This window comes from Triturus cristatus, chromosome 4_1 (genome assembly GCF_964204655.1).
Source record: "Triturus cristatus chromosome 4_1, aTriCri1.1, whole genome shotgun sequence".
Classification (NCBI taxonomy): Eukaryota; Metazoa; Chordata; class Amphibia; order Caudata; family Salamandridae; genus Triturus; species Triturus cristatus.
This window is the reverse complement of record NC_140585.1, coordinates 230,505,052-230,518,969: the sequence shown is the minus strand read 5'-3', so window position 1 is coordinate 230,518,969 and position 13,918 is coordinate 230,505,052. Positions and strand designations below refer to the sequence as shown.

The window sequence follows — 13,918 nt, the reverse complement described above, 5'->3', positions numbered from 1 at the left end:
ATTTTCTAACTGGTATCCTACAATTTCATCAACAGTGTCCATTTTCATTTTCTTTGCAGCCTCAACATTCACTTGAATTGTTTTCTTCTTTTCAACCTCACTAGAGTGTTTCTCATATGTTCGCTTTGGACCTACTACATGCATTTCATATATGGGATATTCACCTAAGTTAGGAGCATACAGTCTTCGTAACCGATTATACTCCCTTACCCAATTTGCATCTGCACTAACCTTTTTCTCATCAAAATCAATCAAATACAATCAAGATAATGTTCTTACTCGAGACAATGCAACATATGCCATACCCTCTTTAAAAACTGTACTTCCAATGTTTACCAAAGCACTGTCTACACTTAAACCTTGAGATTTAAGAATGGTCGCCGCATATGCTAAAGAAAGAGGAAATTGTTTTCTATGAACATTCAAGTCTTTAACAAGCAAAAAACGAACAACACAATGTCCAATCTGTTTTACCTCTTCAATCTGATCAAATTTAATCTTCACAAATTCGATTCCATCTCTGTTTGGATAATTAACAAAATTAACAACTTTTCCCATTGCTCCATTTACTAAACCTTTTTCTACATCCAAATTACGCCGTAAAGGCTTTCGGTATTCACAGAAGGCATTTAAGAGTCCTAAAGTTAGGAGTCCTAACTTTACTTCTACTAAATTGAGAAAAATCCTAATTTTAAGACTTTCGGTACTCAAAGAAAGCATTTAGGAGTCCTAAAGTTAGGAGTCCTAACTATACTACTACTAAACTGAGAAAAATCCTAACTTTAAGACTTTCGGTATTCACAGAAGGCATTTAGGAGTCCTAAAGTTAGGACTCCTAACTTCTGTGAATACCGAAATGAGTAAGTGCCTTCTGTGAATACCAAAATGAGTAAGTGCCTTCTGTGAATACCAAAACGGTAGTAAGTTTAGGATTTTGTCTTAAGTTAGTTCTGTGAATCGGGCCCATAGACTTTTCCAAAGAATCCAATTTTGATTTTGGCTTCCATTTTCATTATTTGTTGTTTTTCCAGCTTCAAAAGTTCTCATGGCTTTTGCTGCTTCATTTTCAAGAATTGGTTCTCCTAGTGGATCTTAACTCAGTGGAGCAGAGTTTTGACTATCTTGTGAACTGTCTCTAGCAATTTCAGCCACAATAGTAGTTTCTTGTTCAATCTCTTCATTCAACATTTGTAGATAATTTGGAAAAACTGTGCATTCAATGCTATCTTTACATGCATTAAAATAATATTCATAGAAAGCAAAATCTCCAAGTAATTCCATTTCAGTATGCCAAGTCTTGAAGTGTTGCAGAAGTGCTAAATAGAAAAATTCCTTTTTATCTGCAGTATCTGCAGTATCACAACTGAGTTTCCTGTGATTAATTAGATTTCCTTTGGTATGGATTTCCTTTGGTATGTTTTATCAAATATTCATCACATCCAATTACTGCATATTTTTCTTCATTTATATTTTCTGTAACATTTCTCTTAAAGCTGTAATATTACAGTACTTCATAGAGACATATGTTTTCCAGATGTGGACTTCTTTAAGCATAGTACGTATCCAACATGTTTGTTTTAACAACATCTGTACTTTCTGGTTCATTTAATGCTAAGTATTCAATTTCTTGTACAGATTTCAATACTCGATTTCGTGTTGCAGCAAGACCTATGCTTACCCAAATGATTCCTCTTGACTTTGAATATAAACTTGCAGATGTCAACCGATGCAAACGTTCGTTGGATCCAATCTCTCAATGGGAAAGCATCCACAAACTAAAGCTGTACAATTTGTTAATAAGAGTCTTCTCTTTGTGAAATTTCTTCCCACATTTCTTTCAACTCCGTCTTTCCAGATTTTGTTATGTGTGACGTAACATAGCGAGCAACAGCAATCAAATTATCTGCATTATACTGGATATCCATATTTGCATTCCACATCGTCAAAATCACTGGATTGTAATCATTAATATACTTTGAATGTTCACTTCTTTTTATTTTGTATGTGTTCTTTGAGATTTTCAAGTTATAGTATGCCTCACTGCTGACATGAAACTGTTGACTCTTCCTTTGAAAATTACTGGACGTGGGAATCCACAACAACATTTGTATAAAAATGTTCCTTTGACTTGTATTTCCGTCGACAATATTTCCCACATCAATGAGTTTGAAACCGTAAAACTTGTTGTCTTAAGGTATTTTTTTCTCCTGTTTTTGGAATACCACATGTAACATAGTCTTCAATGAAAGATAAAACAGTCTCATCAGAATCAGTTCCAAATTTGGTGCATCCTTGATCCATAATAGCATATGTATAAGAGGAGCACCTCTGGCTTGGTACTCCTTTCTCCAAAAGAAATCAATAACTTCTCCAAAAGGTGGGTTATTTTTATTGCAGATAAAATACATCATAGCTTGAAACCTATGATTAAATTATCTGCACACATTTACAGGATCCAAGGAACACAGTTCTCCTGCTGTCTTGAATTCAATGTTTTTAGTATTTGAATTTGCTTCTCGTAGAAATTCAAGTAAATCGTCCCATGCGTATTCAGCTCAGCTTAGCGTAACAAACCATGTAGGGGTTCCTAAGTTCCTTAAGATACATTTAAGTTCTCCATAACGATGATACCAATACTCATTAGCACCACATTGACACGCATCAAATTAATCAATTGAGATTCTAAATGATCGTCTCTTTGTTGTACTTTGTCCATCAATTCCTTTGCAGAAACATGTTGAAGATGAACTCCTGTTTTTAATATGTGGTTCACTGCATATGAAAGTCCAGGTGAGTCACTTTCAAACAAAAGATGAAATATATATGGAATACATTGTCGAAATCTTGGATCTTCTGAGTACAATCTTGTTGTACGTTATTCTGAAGCTGGAATCTGCACGGGTCGTTCATCATATCATCCACCTTTTCCAGTGGGGAACAGCAGTGGAAAACAACAGGCTTCTAAACTTCTTCCCCAAACACTTATAGGAGTTCCCTTTGCGTTCATCATTTGAAATAATTCAATAGTATTTCCAATCACTTCCTTTGAATGTAAAGGATGTACACTATAATGTTCATAAATTTCTTCACTCCTGGAGATGTCCACTTTTTCGATTTGGCCAGTTGGAATTTCGCTATCTTCTCCTAAAACTGTTTCTTGTACTTCCAGATATATATTTTTGAAATAAAAATTCTTTTTTTATGAGATATAACGTAGCCTTTTGAACTTTGCCGATATCTACTAACTCTTGCCATATTTTCCGGCTCTTTGTTGGAACACCATTAACTAGAATAACTACAGGTTCAGTTTCCTCTCACTCTACACCAATAGTTTCAATATTGTTCTTTAAATCTAAAGGCAAATACACAACTCTTCCGTTTAATCCTCTTTGTAAATCTGATGGAGGCAGCTTACCTGTTTTAGGCTCCATACAAACAATAGCCTGAAATGGGTGCACAGATTGAATCAGAATGGACTCATACATATTTAAATCTACCAGTTTTGCAGGAATAGCTACCAACTCTAAGTTATTTTGTACAGCTCTAGCTGGCATTTTGTTCTCTTCTAAGTTGCTGTAACAATATTTACAAATACATTGATCAATACCCAACTCAAAAAGACCTTCCAGCAACAAATAAGCACCAAATTCCTCCCGCTTATCATTTTTTTCCTTTTCACTTTTTAAATACAGATCAACATTCCTAGTTTGGGGAGGAGGAGCCTAGCGCGCATCCAAGATGGTCGCGTGAGCACAGGGCTCCCCGGACCCTCGCTGCTCCTCGGAATTTATCCTGACTCTATCCTGACTTGGTTGATGGAATCTGGGAGACGAATGCTGGCTGAACACTAAACTCCTTTCGGAAATCAAATCGGACCTGGCAATCCGGAGTTATGGTGGTTTGAACTTTTGAGGCCCACCCGACGGCTGTGCCCGATGCGAGGGTGATCTGTGGAGCCGGGGCGTAGTTGAACAACAACGGCAGCGGGGCTGTGCCAGTGGCCGTCACATCACTTTCAGTTTCACTTTTGGTCTTTGAGGGGCTGGACTGTGGACTTGCTTGGTGCGACTGGGCTTTCATTTTGCCTTCGCTTGATGCCGGTGGCTTCGTCTGCGGCCAGTGTGCTCATTGACGGTGGTCCCTTCGCTCCGCCATATTGCGGCCTGTGGTGCAACACGCGTCTGCCTGGCCTGTGCCACCTCGACGCTTCCTCGGTGGTCCCCTTCGGCGATCGAGGTTCTCCTGGGAGGCAAGGGAGACCCCGAGAGGCGTAAGACCAAAACATCCCTACGTGGGGGACCGGTCCAGACGAACAACATGGACCGCTACACTCAGGGTAAATGATCCCCCGGGACGGCCAATGTCCCCCCGGAGGACACCAGTGGTGGCCCGTCCGTTTCTCCGGATCTGTCCCTGCAGGACATCATGGGCGCCATTAAGGGCATCAGAGAGACCATCGCTACGCAGTACGAGGCCTTGGCCCGTAAAATTGACACGGTGGCCATTGACATTACGCTAATCCGGGCGGATCTCTCTAAGACCAACGAGAGGGTTCAATCGCTGGATGTGCGGACGTCCTCCCTTGGTACGGACGTGTCGGACCTGCAGGCCACTCTCGGCGATCTCAAGTCGGCCAATGATCTGATGGCCCGGCGGCTGGAGGACTTCGAGGGACGGGCCCGCCGCAATAACATCCGCGTCATAGGCGTTCCGGAGACCACCGATAACCGCCCGGTTGATCTCCTGGTCGAGGAGCTCATCCTCGAACATCTTGCTCCCGCTGGCCTGAGTAAGTTTTTCGCTGTGGAGCGGGCCCATCGAGTCCCAGGTGGCCGGCCGCGACCGGGTGCCCCCCCGAGGCCTATCGTTGCGAGACTTTTCCATTACAGAGACCGAGACGCGATTCTGCAGGCCTCACGGGTCCATGGCCCGGTCCGACATGAGAACTCGTCCAGTAACTTTTTCCCGGACTTCACCCAACTTGTCCAGAAACAGCGGATGGGCTTCCAGGGGGTGAAGCGGCGTCTCCGGGACCTCGGTCTCAAGTACTCTATGCTTTATCCTGCAAGGCTCCGAGTGGAACATGAAGATCGGACTACCTTTTTTGACTCTCCTGCGACTGCGAGTGACTGGCTCGATTCACTGCCGGACCGGGGTGACCGGACTGGGCCCTCTGCCGGTACCGAGGGTGGCGGGTCTCCTTTGGAGTGACTTATGGTCCCAGACTCTGCCATGTTGTACTGTTCGGCTGGGTTCTACTTCTTTTGTGCATTTTGTTTCACTATGTTGTGTGTGGGGAGCGGGCGGGGACGGGTCCCTTCCCTCCTCCGGGGTCTTTTCGTAGAATGGGGTTTGTAGGGCGACAGGCACACTGCAAGTTGGGGTGGTTTTTTGGACCGCAGGGGTGCAGGGTGGGGGGTGTTGGAGTTGGGGGGGGGTTGGTGGGTGGGTGGGGTTGTTTGGATTTGTGTTTTTTGTTTTCAAGGCGAAGTATTGGCTATGGTTCATCCTTGGGTGTTGAGCTCTTTGCTAGGGGGCCCTTGATCTACTGGAGGGGATGGGGGGGGACGGGTTGAGATTGATGTCTTGGAACGTCAATGGATTGGGGGACCGTATCAAACGGGGTGTTGTGCTGCAATATCTGCGTCGTCTGACTCCTGATGTGGTGTTCTTACAGGAGACGCATCTGGTTGGCAATGTTTGTCGGGCTATGAACAGGGGGGGATATCGACTTGTGGCCCACTCTGGTTTCACCACTGGTTCGAGAGGGGTGGGCATTCTCTTGCGAGCTTCACTTCCGTTGGAGATCACCAGGGTGGTCCCAGACGATAGAGGGCGCTATGTGGCTCTGACTGGGAGGTGGGAGGGGCAGTCCCTTTCCTTGATCTCGGTCTATGTTCCCCCGGGCCTCCAGAACTCCACCTTCTCAGACTTGGGTCGTATGTTGCTTGGGCTTCCTGACAGTCTTTTGCTTATGGGTGGGGACTTTAATTCGGTTGTCTCGGGTGACCTGGACCGTCATCCGCCCAGGGCCCTCCCTGCTGCCCAGGCGTGGCTGGGCGGGCTCCTGGAGACCTTCGGTCTGGTGGACTGTTGGAGGTTAATGCATCCGACACAGTGTCAGTACACTTTTCACTCTGGGGCCCATGGGAGTCTCTCCAGACTGGATTATTTCCTTATGCCCGCGGCCCAGGCTACTCGGATTCGAGAGGTCAAACACCTGGCCAGGGGTATTTCTGATCATTCCCCACTGTGGTTGCTTTTTGACACCGGGTCGCGGTCCGCTGGGCGGATCGCTCCTATTAACCCTTGGTACCTGCGAGACCCCAAGATCCGTGATAGCCTGATTAAGTCGATTGATCAATATTTTTCTGAGAATGAGGGGTCGGTGTTGTCCTCGGTGTCCCTGTGGGAAGCTTTCAAAGCAGTGCTCCGCGGGCATGCCCTGTCCTAGATAGTGGAGGCCAAGAGGGTTAAGAGAGAGGCGGTTGTGACGCTGGAGACTGAAATATCGGGGCTGGAGGCAGCCTTGGAGGCGGGTGTCACCCCGGATGGGCTGCATGCCCTCAGCCTGAAGCAGTTTGAATATAAGTCTCTCGTCACTGATGCTGCCAAGACTATGTATAGGGAGCAGCAGGGTAGGTTGTATGACGCCGGAGACAAGGCGGGTAAGCTGATTGCCTGGTTGGACAAGAAGGAGAGAGTGAATCGTGTGGTCCCGGAGCTTCGGGTGTCGGATGGAGTGTGTGTGACTGAGCCTGGTGAGATTGTTGAGTGTTTTGCTGACCACCTCCGTGCAGTGTACTCCCCGGTGTCTGATAGAGATGAGGACGACTCTCGTCTTCTGCTTCGGGATATTGCCCTGCCCGGCTTATCCGTCGAGGACCGCGAGCTGATGGATGCCCCTTTGTCTGTCAAAGAGATAGCTACTGCGATTCGCTCCCTCCGCTCGGGCAAGGCTATGGGCCCCAACGGTCTGCCGATTGAACTATATAAGTTGCGCCCGGATAAAATCGCGCCTTTCCTCCGTCATATGTTTCAGGAATCGCTCGAGAGGGGTTCCCTTCCTGACGACCAGCGTCTGGCTACTATAGTGGTGATTCCCAAGGAGGGTAAGCCACGTGACCGCTGTGCCTCCTATAGGCCTATTTCCCTGCTAAATGCCGAACCCAAAATCCTTGCTAAGGTCCTCGCCAATCGCCTGCTGAGTGTTATATGTGACTTGATACATCCGGATCAATGTGGCTTCATCCCACATCGTAATACCGCTTTCAACTTACGGCGTCTGCACGGCGTCCTCGCTAGGGCTGAGTACTTCGCTGAACCGGCCATATTGGTTTCCCTAGACGCCACGATGGCCTTTGATACCATTGAATGGCCATTTCTTTGGGCCGTCTTGGCGAAGTTTGGTTTTGGGGAGGGGTTCATTAGCTGGGTGAAGCTCCTTTATGCTGGACCAATGGCTCAGGTGGTTGTCAATGGGCGGGTTTCTCGGCCTTTCGCTCTCGGGAGGGGAACTAGGCAGGGGTGCCCGTTGTCCCCGCTGCTCTTTGCTCTCGCCCTGGAACCGCTCGCTGCCTGGCTCCGTTGGGAGCCCTCGATTAGAGGGCTCCGGTGGGCCCCGGGCTTCGAGGATCGGGTTTCACTGTACACGGATGATATTCTCTTGTATCTCACCTCACCGCGGAAGTCGCTCAATGTTCTCTTTGATGTCCTTACTTCCTTCGGGAAAAACTCGGGTCTGATAATCAACTGGTCCAAATCTTGTGTGTATCCTATCTCTGGTGGTCTTCCTCTCTTGCCGCCTCGGCTTCCGCTCCAAATATCTCAGTCCGGCTTTAAATACCTGGGGGTGTACGTTTCGTTGGATCCGGCGGTCCGCTATGAGCAGAATCTCCTGTCTCCACTCCGGCGTTTGAGGGCAGATACGGCTCGGTGGTGTAAGCTGCCCTTGTCTCCGCTTGGTCGCGTGGCGCTGTTTAAAATGATGTCCCTTCCCAGATTCCTTTATGCACTCCAGAACTCCTTCGATGTCATACCTCCTCTTCAACACCTACACTTATCAAACTCTCACTTTGTCTACACTCTTCTTCAGCACTAAAGAAACAAAACTCTATATCATCACAAACTTTTTTTACATCCGATACTGATCCATGCAAAAGAGCAGTGTTTATTTCACTTAAAAATAATGCAGGACTTTTTACATAGTACATTCTTCTTACTAACTTCCGCATGGCAGAGTGATGTACTGCTAACATTCTCAAATGATGAAAAACAATATGATACACTTTTCTAGAAAGACAAGCCAGCGAATAACCTTGCAAGCCAGTATTTTTTCTCACCTTACAAGGATCTAGTCCTTGCAACATCTTAATCTTTTGTTTAATACTTTTTTTTAGTATACTGTCATAAGAAATTTCATAAAGTATCAATAGACTCCTGTTGTATACTACAAATACTACTACATTCCCATGTATACACTGGAGCTTGTGAACGTCTCCCTTGAACTTCTTCAGCTATCACTTCTTCCACATTTCTAGGAACCACCTTATCTTTTTCAATTGCACAACCGTTCTTCACTTCATAAGCACGTCCACTGGTATCAACTGCATGAACTAATGTATTGTTTTGAAAATAGTTATCTTCATTTAAAAAGGTTCTGAACTAGAAGTGTGCTTCCATTCACCCAAAAATGTTTTACAAAACTTAGTTCTGTTAATTAGTCTTTTCCTTTTACTTTTGTCCTTCATAGAATGCATTGGTTTATCTAATGTTTGCATTCTCGTTAAAACTAATATGAACAATCTTCTTTTCAATTCAAAAGCCTTTTCGACTATACTTTCAATCTCTTGTTTCTTTTTGTAAAATACAGATCTTTTTTTATATTTTGTGCAATGTTTCAATACATTTTGTAGTACGCTACTTTTATATATACGTTTCCTAATATTGTGAAATTGTTTCATACTTCTTTCAACATAGATCGTTTTCTCAGAATGTGATTTTCCATTAATTTTCCTTTTTTCATTTCATTCTTCCTCGTTCTAGAACTTTTCTTTCTATTTTCAGTATTTTCCAAACTCTTTCCAGTCCTATAAAGTCTTTAAAAAAATTATTTTGTTCTCTTACCACAATACTTTTTCTTCATTGCCACATTTTGTAGTTCATCTAATTCCTGCTGTTGTCTCTTCTTTAAATAGTACTCGCCTTTGCGATTTTTTTTGTCATGGTGAATCTTTCTTAATAATAATGGAGAATATCTGAAAAAAAATCATTTTAAAAATAATGTAATATTATTAAAATACTTATATACAAATATTATTATCTATTACTAAAGAAACACCTTCTATTAAAAGCTACAAACAAATGCATATATGGTTTTTGGAATATAGTAACACTAACACCTGAACTGCAAAATAAGGGAAGAGGGGTGCACAAACAGAAAAAAGGAATGCAGCAGTAATGCCCGAGTGATTACAGCAGTGCATATCTAGTACCTGCATCATTGTAAGACTGCATAGCAACTACTTGGTTGTTTTTATATCTGCCTACTGCAGTAAGTGCCATTGCGAACGTGGTGTCAGTGCATCCGCCTGCACATGTACCAGGAGTAGATTCCTGTAAATGCTGACACCGTAAGCCCCCCGCGAACCCCGGCACCAGAGCGTGAGATGTCCAGGGGAGCGAGAAGTGCCGACTGTAATAAGTGACCCGGCATTACAGCTGCCCCAAGTGCCATGAGGCGAAGAAGCTGCAGAATGCATAAAGTTTCATGAGTGCAAGGTGCGGTAAGTGCTTCGACGCTGTCACTGTCCCCGGGTATGTACGGTGGGTGTTGCTTTACATGCACCTTGTGCAATCGCTCCAACACTGTATTTATCCCAGAGGGGATGCAGCCTGCAAGATCATGTAAAAGCCTTAGGAGCAGGGTGAGTTAAGCACCCAACACAAGGTTCTGCAACTGCTCCGATACGATATTTGCCCTGGGGACATCAAATGACGGGGCTTTATGTTGACGTAAATGTCCCTGGTGCAGAGCGAAGCAAGTGCTCAGTACAGGATCTTCAAGTGCTCCAGTAATATATTTAACCCCCAAGGTGAGGTGGGGTCAGGGCATATGTTCAAGGGGCTGCAGTTGGACGTACATGGACGTTGTACAAGTTGCCAATAAGGACCCGTAGCGCTGTCATGCTAGCTCCTATGTTGTAACTGTCCCAGAGTAAGGGGCGTAACTAGTGAATGCCAAAGCCTCAGGAACAGTTAAAAGCTGAATTACAATAAATATGCCTAGTGCTGTAGGTGCCCCAAGATGCAAGATGAGACCAATTCCTCCGTCCAGAATTCCTGTTGTATGTGTAAGTGTCATTGATGCAGGCAAAAGCCCCATCACATCTGCAGTGTAAATGTGCGTGATTCAGGTGATGTGATTTCTCTCTGTGCAAGTTGTAGTTAGTACGCCTGGTGCAGGCAGGGGTAAGTGCACTTGGTGCAGGTTAAAAGTGTCCCCGTACATTTTGAGGTAAGTGCAGGTTGAGATTGATCTCACTCCTCCCGGAGCAAGGAATAAGCCGAGTAAGGTGGCGCACGCCGTCGCGGCGAGGGAAATCAGAAGCTGGGTCCGCAAGATGGTTGGGCTTCTTCAGGACAGTACACCAGGGTCAGTGCTTTTCCAGCACAGTCACCCTAAGAGCAAGTATTACACCCTGTGTCTGTGCTTCCCTGGCAGGTAACATGCTTAGCCCTGCAGTCGTGCGTCCGTGTATGTCCAGTCCGCACGTACAGTTTACACTGACTGCGCATGACAATTTAGTCAGCCCAGCCCTGGCCCCTGCCCACCTGATGCCCCACCCTGAGACTGAAGACCACACAGCTGCGCCGTGCGCAGGCTCAGCATGCAGATCTTCCCTAAAACGCAAATGGTGTGGTATTTAAGTGACATATTTCCTCGCTCTACAAGACATAGAACTAGCCACCAGGTGCAGTGTTATACCAAGTACATTTGGCTAAAAAGGGTTTCTGCCATGAGTGGCACACAGGGGGCTTCGGGGTAACTCGGAGCTTCTTGTGCAGAATCGATATCAAGAGATTTCGGAAACATAATTTTTGTTACAGGGTCTCCTAGTGCATGCACCTTGTAATATATGAGCAAGCATTGAGCGACGAGTTAACTTTAACACTAGGTCCCAGAGTTCAGACGGACCCTGTCTCATAGCTGCCAAGGTTTCGGATTGCTATGTGTGACCTTTTCATAATTTTAGTGTAATTATGAGTGACATTTCAAGGACTATGAGTGACACTTTCTACCGAGCAAAATCAAGCAATGTAGAAGAGGGAAACATATAAATATCAGAAATTACACCCATTTGAGCAATGTAAAACTCTAAGGAGATCTTAAAACAGCGGCAAACCACCAGAAATGGAAGGGAACTAACCTAGTGCCCTTTTAACCTGATTGGACAGTGACCACAGACACTCTGCATCAGGCAAGGCTCAGGAGGCTGAGGCATATGTAGATTACAGCCAGCCAGGGCGCTGTTGTGTGTAAAACGGTATGTCCCCTTATGAGAAAATCCAGACATATGGCAGATGCTGACAGACCAAAAGAAAACTGGTTAAAGTTTGACACAGGCAACAAAAGGGGTGTGCAGTTTCATTTTTTTTTATCATTCCACCATACGTTTTGGGAGGAGGCACACTTCTTTATCAGTTTGCCAGAAGAGGACGGTTGTCGCATTAATCCTAAACACAAAAGCCTTGAATATTAAAGTCAGAAAAAGTAATGGCATTAATATGGAAAGTGTCTCGGTTAATGGCCATTCAGAAGTGAAATTACCCATTTGTAACATTAAAGAGAAGTCATAAGCACAAAGATATAGATATATATATATTCACTGAAAAAACCATAGGTTTCAAGCCTGATATAGTTAGGAATTAGCATTTAAAAAACCTTAGAAATTCACTGAAAAAACCATAGGTTTTAGGGGTGTTATAGTTAGCTGGACATTTCACTCGTACAAAACCATTGAAATTCCTCCGATATAGTTAGTTGTACTATCTACATCTCGCGCGCCCGCAATCCACTGCTGATGATGTCACATATTGCATCATTCATGACATGGTCAGTGACATCACTGATGACATCTCAAATGACATCACTGATGACATGTTCCAGTGAATGTGGTTTGGGTCGTTATTTAAATATGTATTATATATATATAGCAATTTGGATTGCAGAATGAGTGGATATATAAATATAGATATCTGGATGGAGGATTTAGTAGCAGTGTTATTGACTGTTTACATGACTCATTTATAGTGTCTCACTAAATATACTGGAAAGTGACTAAACTGTGTGAATATCTGGGTCACTTTGTCAGTTGTTGTGTAAACTGCTTCACCAGTTGGTTACTAGCTACGTGAAAGTCTATATTAGTTATTGATTAGTTAACTGAGTATTTGTATAGGAGAGTGAATGTGTGTGTGGTTCGGTGGGGGGTGTGTGACAGCCCAAAGATGTGTGAATAGTTGATTCAGTAGGTATATGAAGTTAAAAATACATGTTATAACAGTTGTTTGGGTGAGTGAATATCTTTATGGGTGTGGTGATGAGCAAATATATGTCTCAATGGTACATATCCAACAAACTAGAAAAATAAAAGCCAGTGTGTGTGTCAGTTGTTGTATATAAATAAGTATACATAGGACTCAGTGATTGTATGAGTGACTGTATGGATAACTGTATACTTGTAATAGTGATTTTATAACACACTAAGTATGAGTTACTATCTATATGAATAGATGAAGTGGTGTTTGTATAAGTGTGTAGCTAAGTAAAAGTAAGTATGATCCATTGTTTGCATAAGTGAGTCGGATGACTTCATAAGTGATTAGGATGTGTGCTGGTGTGTAATGTCGATATATAGGTGTATAAGTATATTTGATAGTGTTCTATTAATCATTGACAGCATGTATGAGTGAATCTTTAGGTAAGTGATTAGATGTGTGTATAGATCTAGGAATCCCTGAGTGGGTGTTTAGAAATTTGTATTGGTGTGTTAATGGTTTCAAATATGTCACTCTGTATTTTACAGTGAGTGATGAAAGGTTATACTAGTGTATGATGAGCTGTATCTGATTGTCACGTGGATGATGTCATCAGTGATGTCATCATTGATGTCATTTGAGATGTCATCAGTGATGTCACTGACCATGTCATGAATGATGTAATATGTGACATCATCAGCAGTGGATTGCAGGCGCGCGAGATGTAGTTAGTACAACTAACTATATCGGAGGAATTTCAGTGGTTTTGTACGAGTGAAATGTCCAGCTAACTATAACACCCCTAAAACCTATGGTTTTTTCAGTGAATTTCTAAGGTTTTTTAAATGCTAATTCCTAACTATATCAAGCCTGAAACCTATGTTTTTTTTAGTTAACTTCAAAGGTTTTTTAAATGCTAATTCCTAAACTTCAAAGGTTTTTTAAATGCTAATTCCTAACTATATCAAGCCTGAAACCTATGGTTTTTTCAGTGAATTTCAAACGTTTTTTAAATGCCAATTCCTAACTATATCAGGCCTGAAACCTATGGTTTTTTCAGTGAATTTCAAAGGTTTTGTAAAGGCCTTTTTTATACTGATTTACTACATTTTTTAAACTCTTTATTTTTAGATATTTTATTTTTTTAATTACATTATAATAACATTATACATAAAAATACAAAATATACTTTCTCAGAATGAATTACTTTAGTTTAAATACTTTGCAAATAGGCAATAGAATTTTAAGTACAGTAGTTACAGTTGTTGCAATGGGCAACACAATTTCAAACACAATGCAAAATTGAGGTCAATGTGAATTTCTAGTCAAATGCAATTAGTTACTTTATGGATTACTTTTCTAACCACAGGACTGGATC

The 13,918-nt window shown here is 43.2% G+C and overlaps 1 protein-coding gene and 1 pseudogene across 1 annotated transcript in view; both read left to right on the top strand.

Moving 5' to 3' along the window:
* LOC146854161 (estradiol 17 beta-dehydrogenase 5-like) overlaps window positions 1-13,918 on the top strand; it is a 231,623-nt gene that overhangs the window by 105,400 nt on the left and 112,305 nt on the right. The gene's annotated exons all lie outside the window — the stretch shown is intronic.
* LOC146854162 (U11 spliceosomal RNA) lies at window positions 11,003-11,131 on the top strand (annotated as a pseudogene).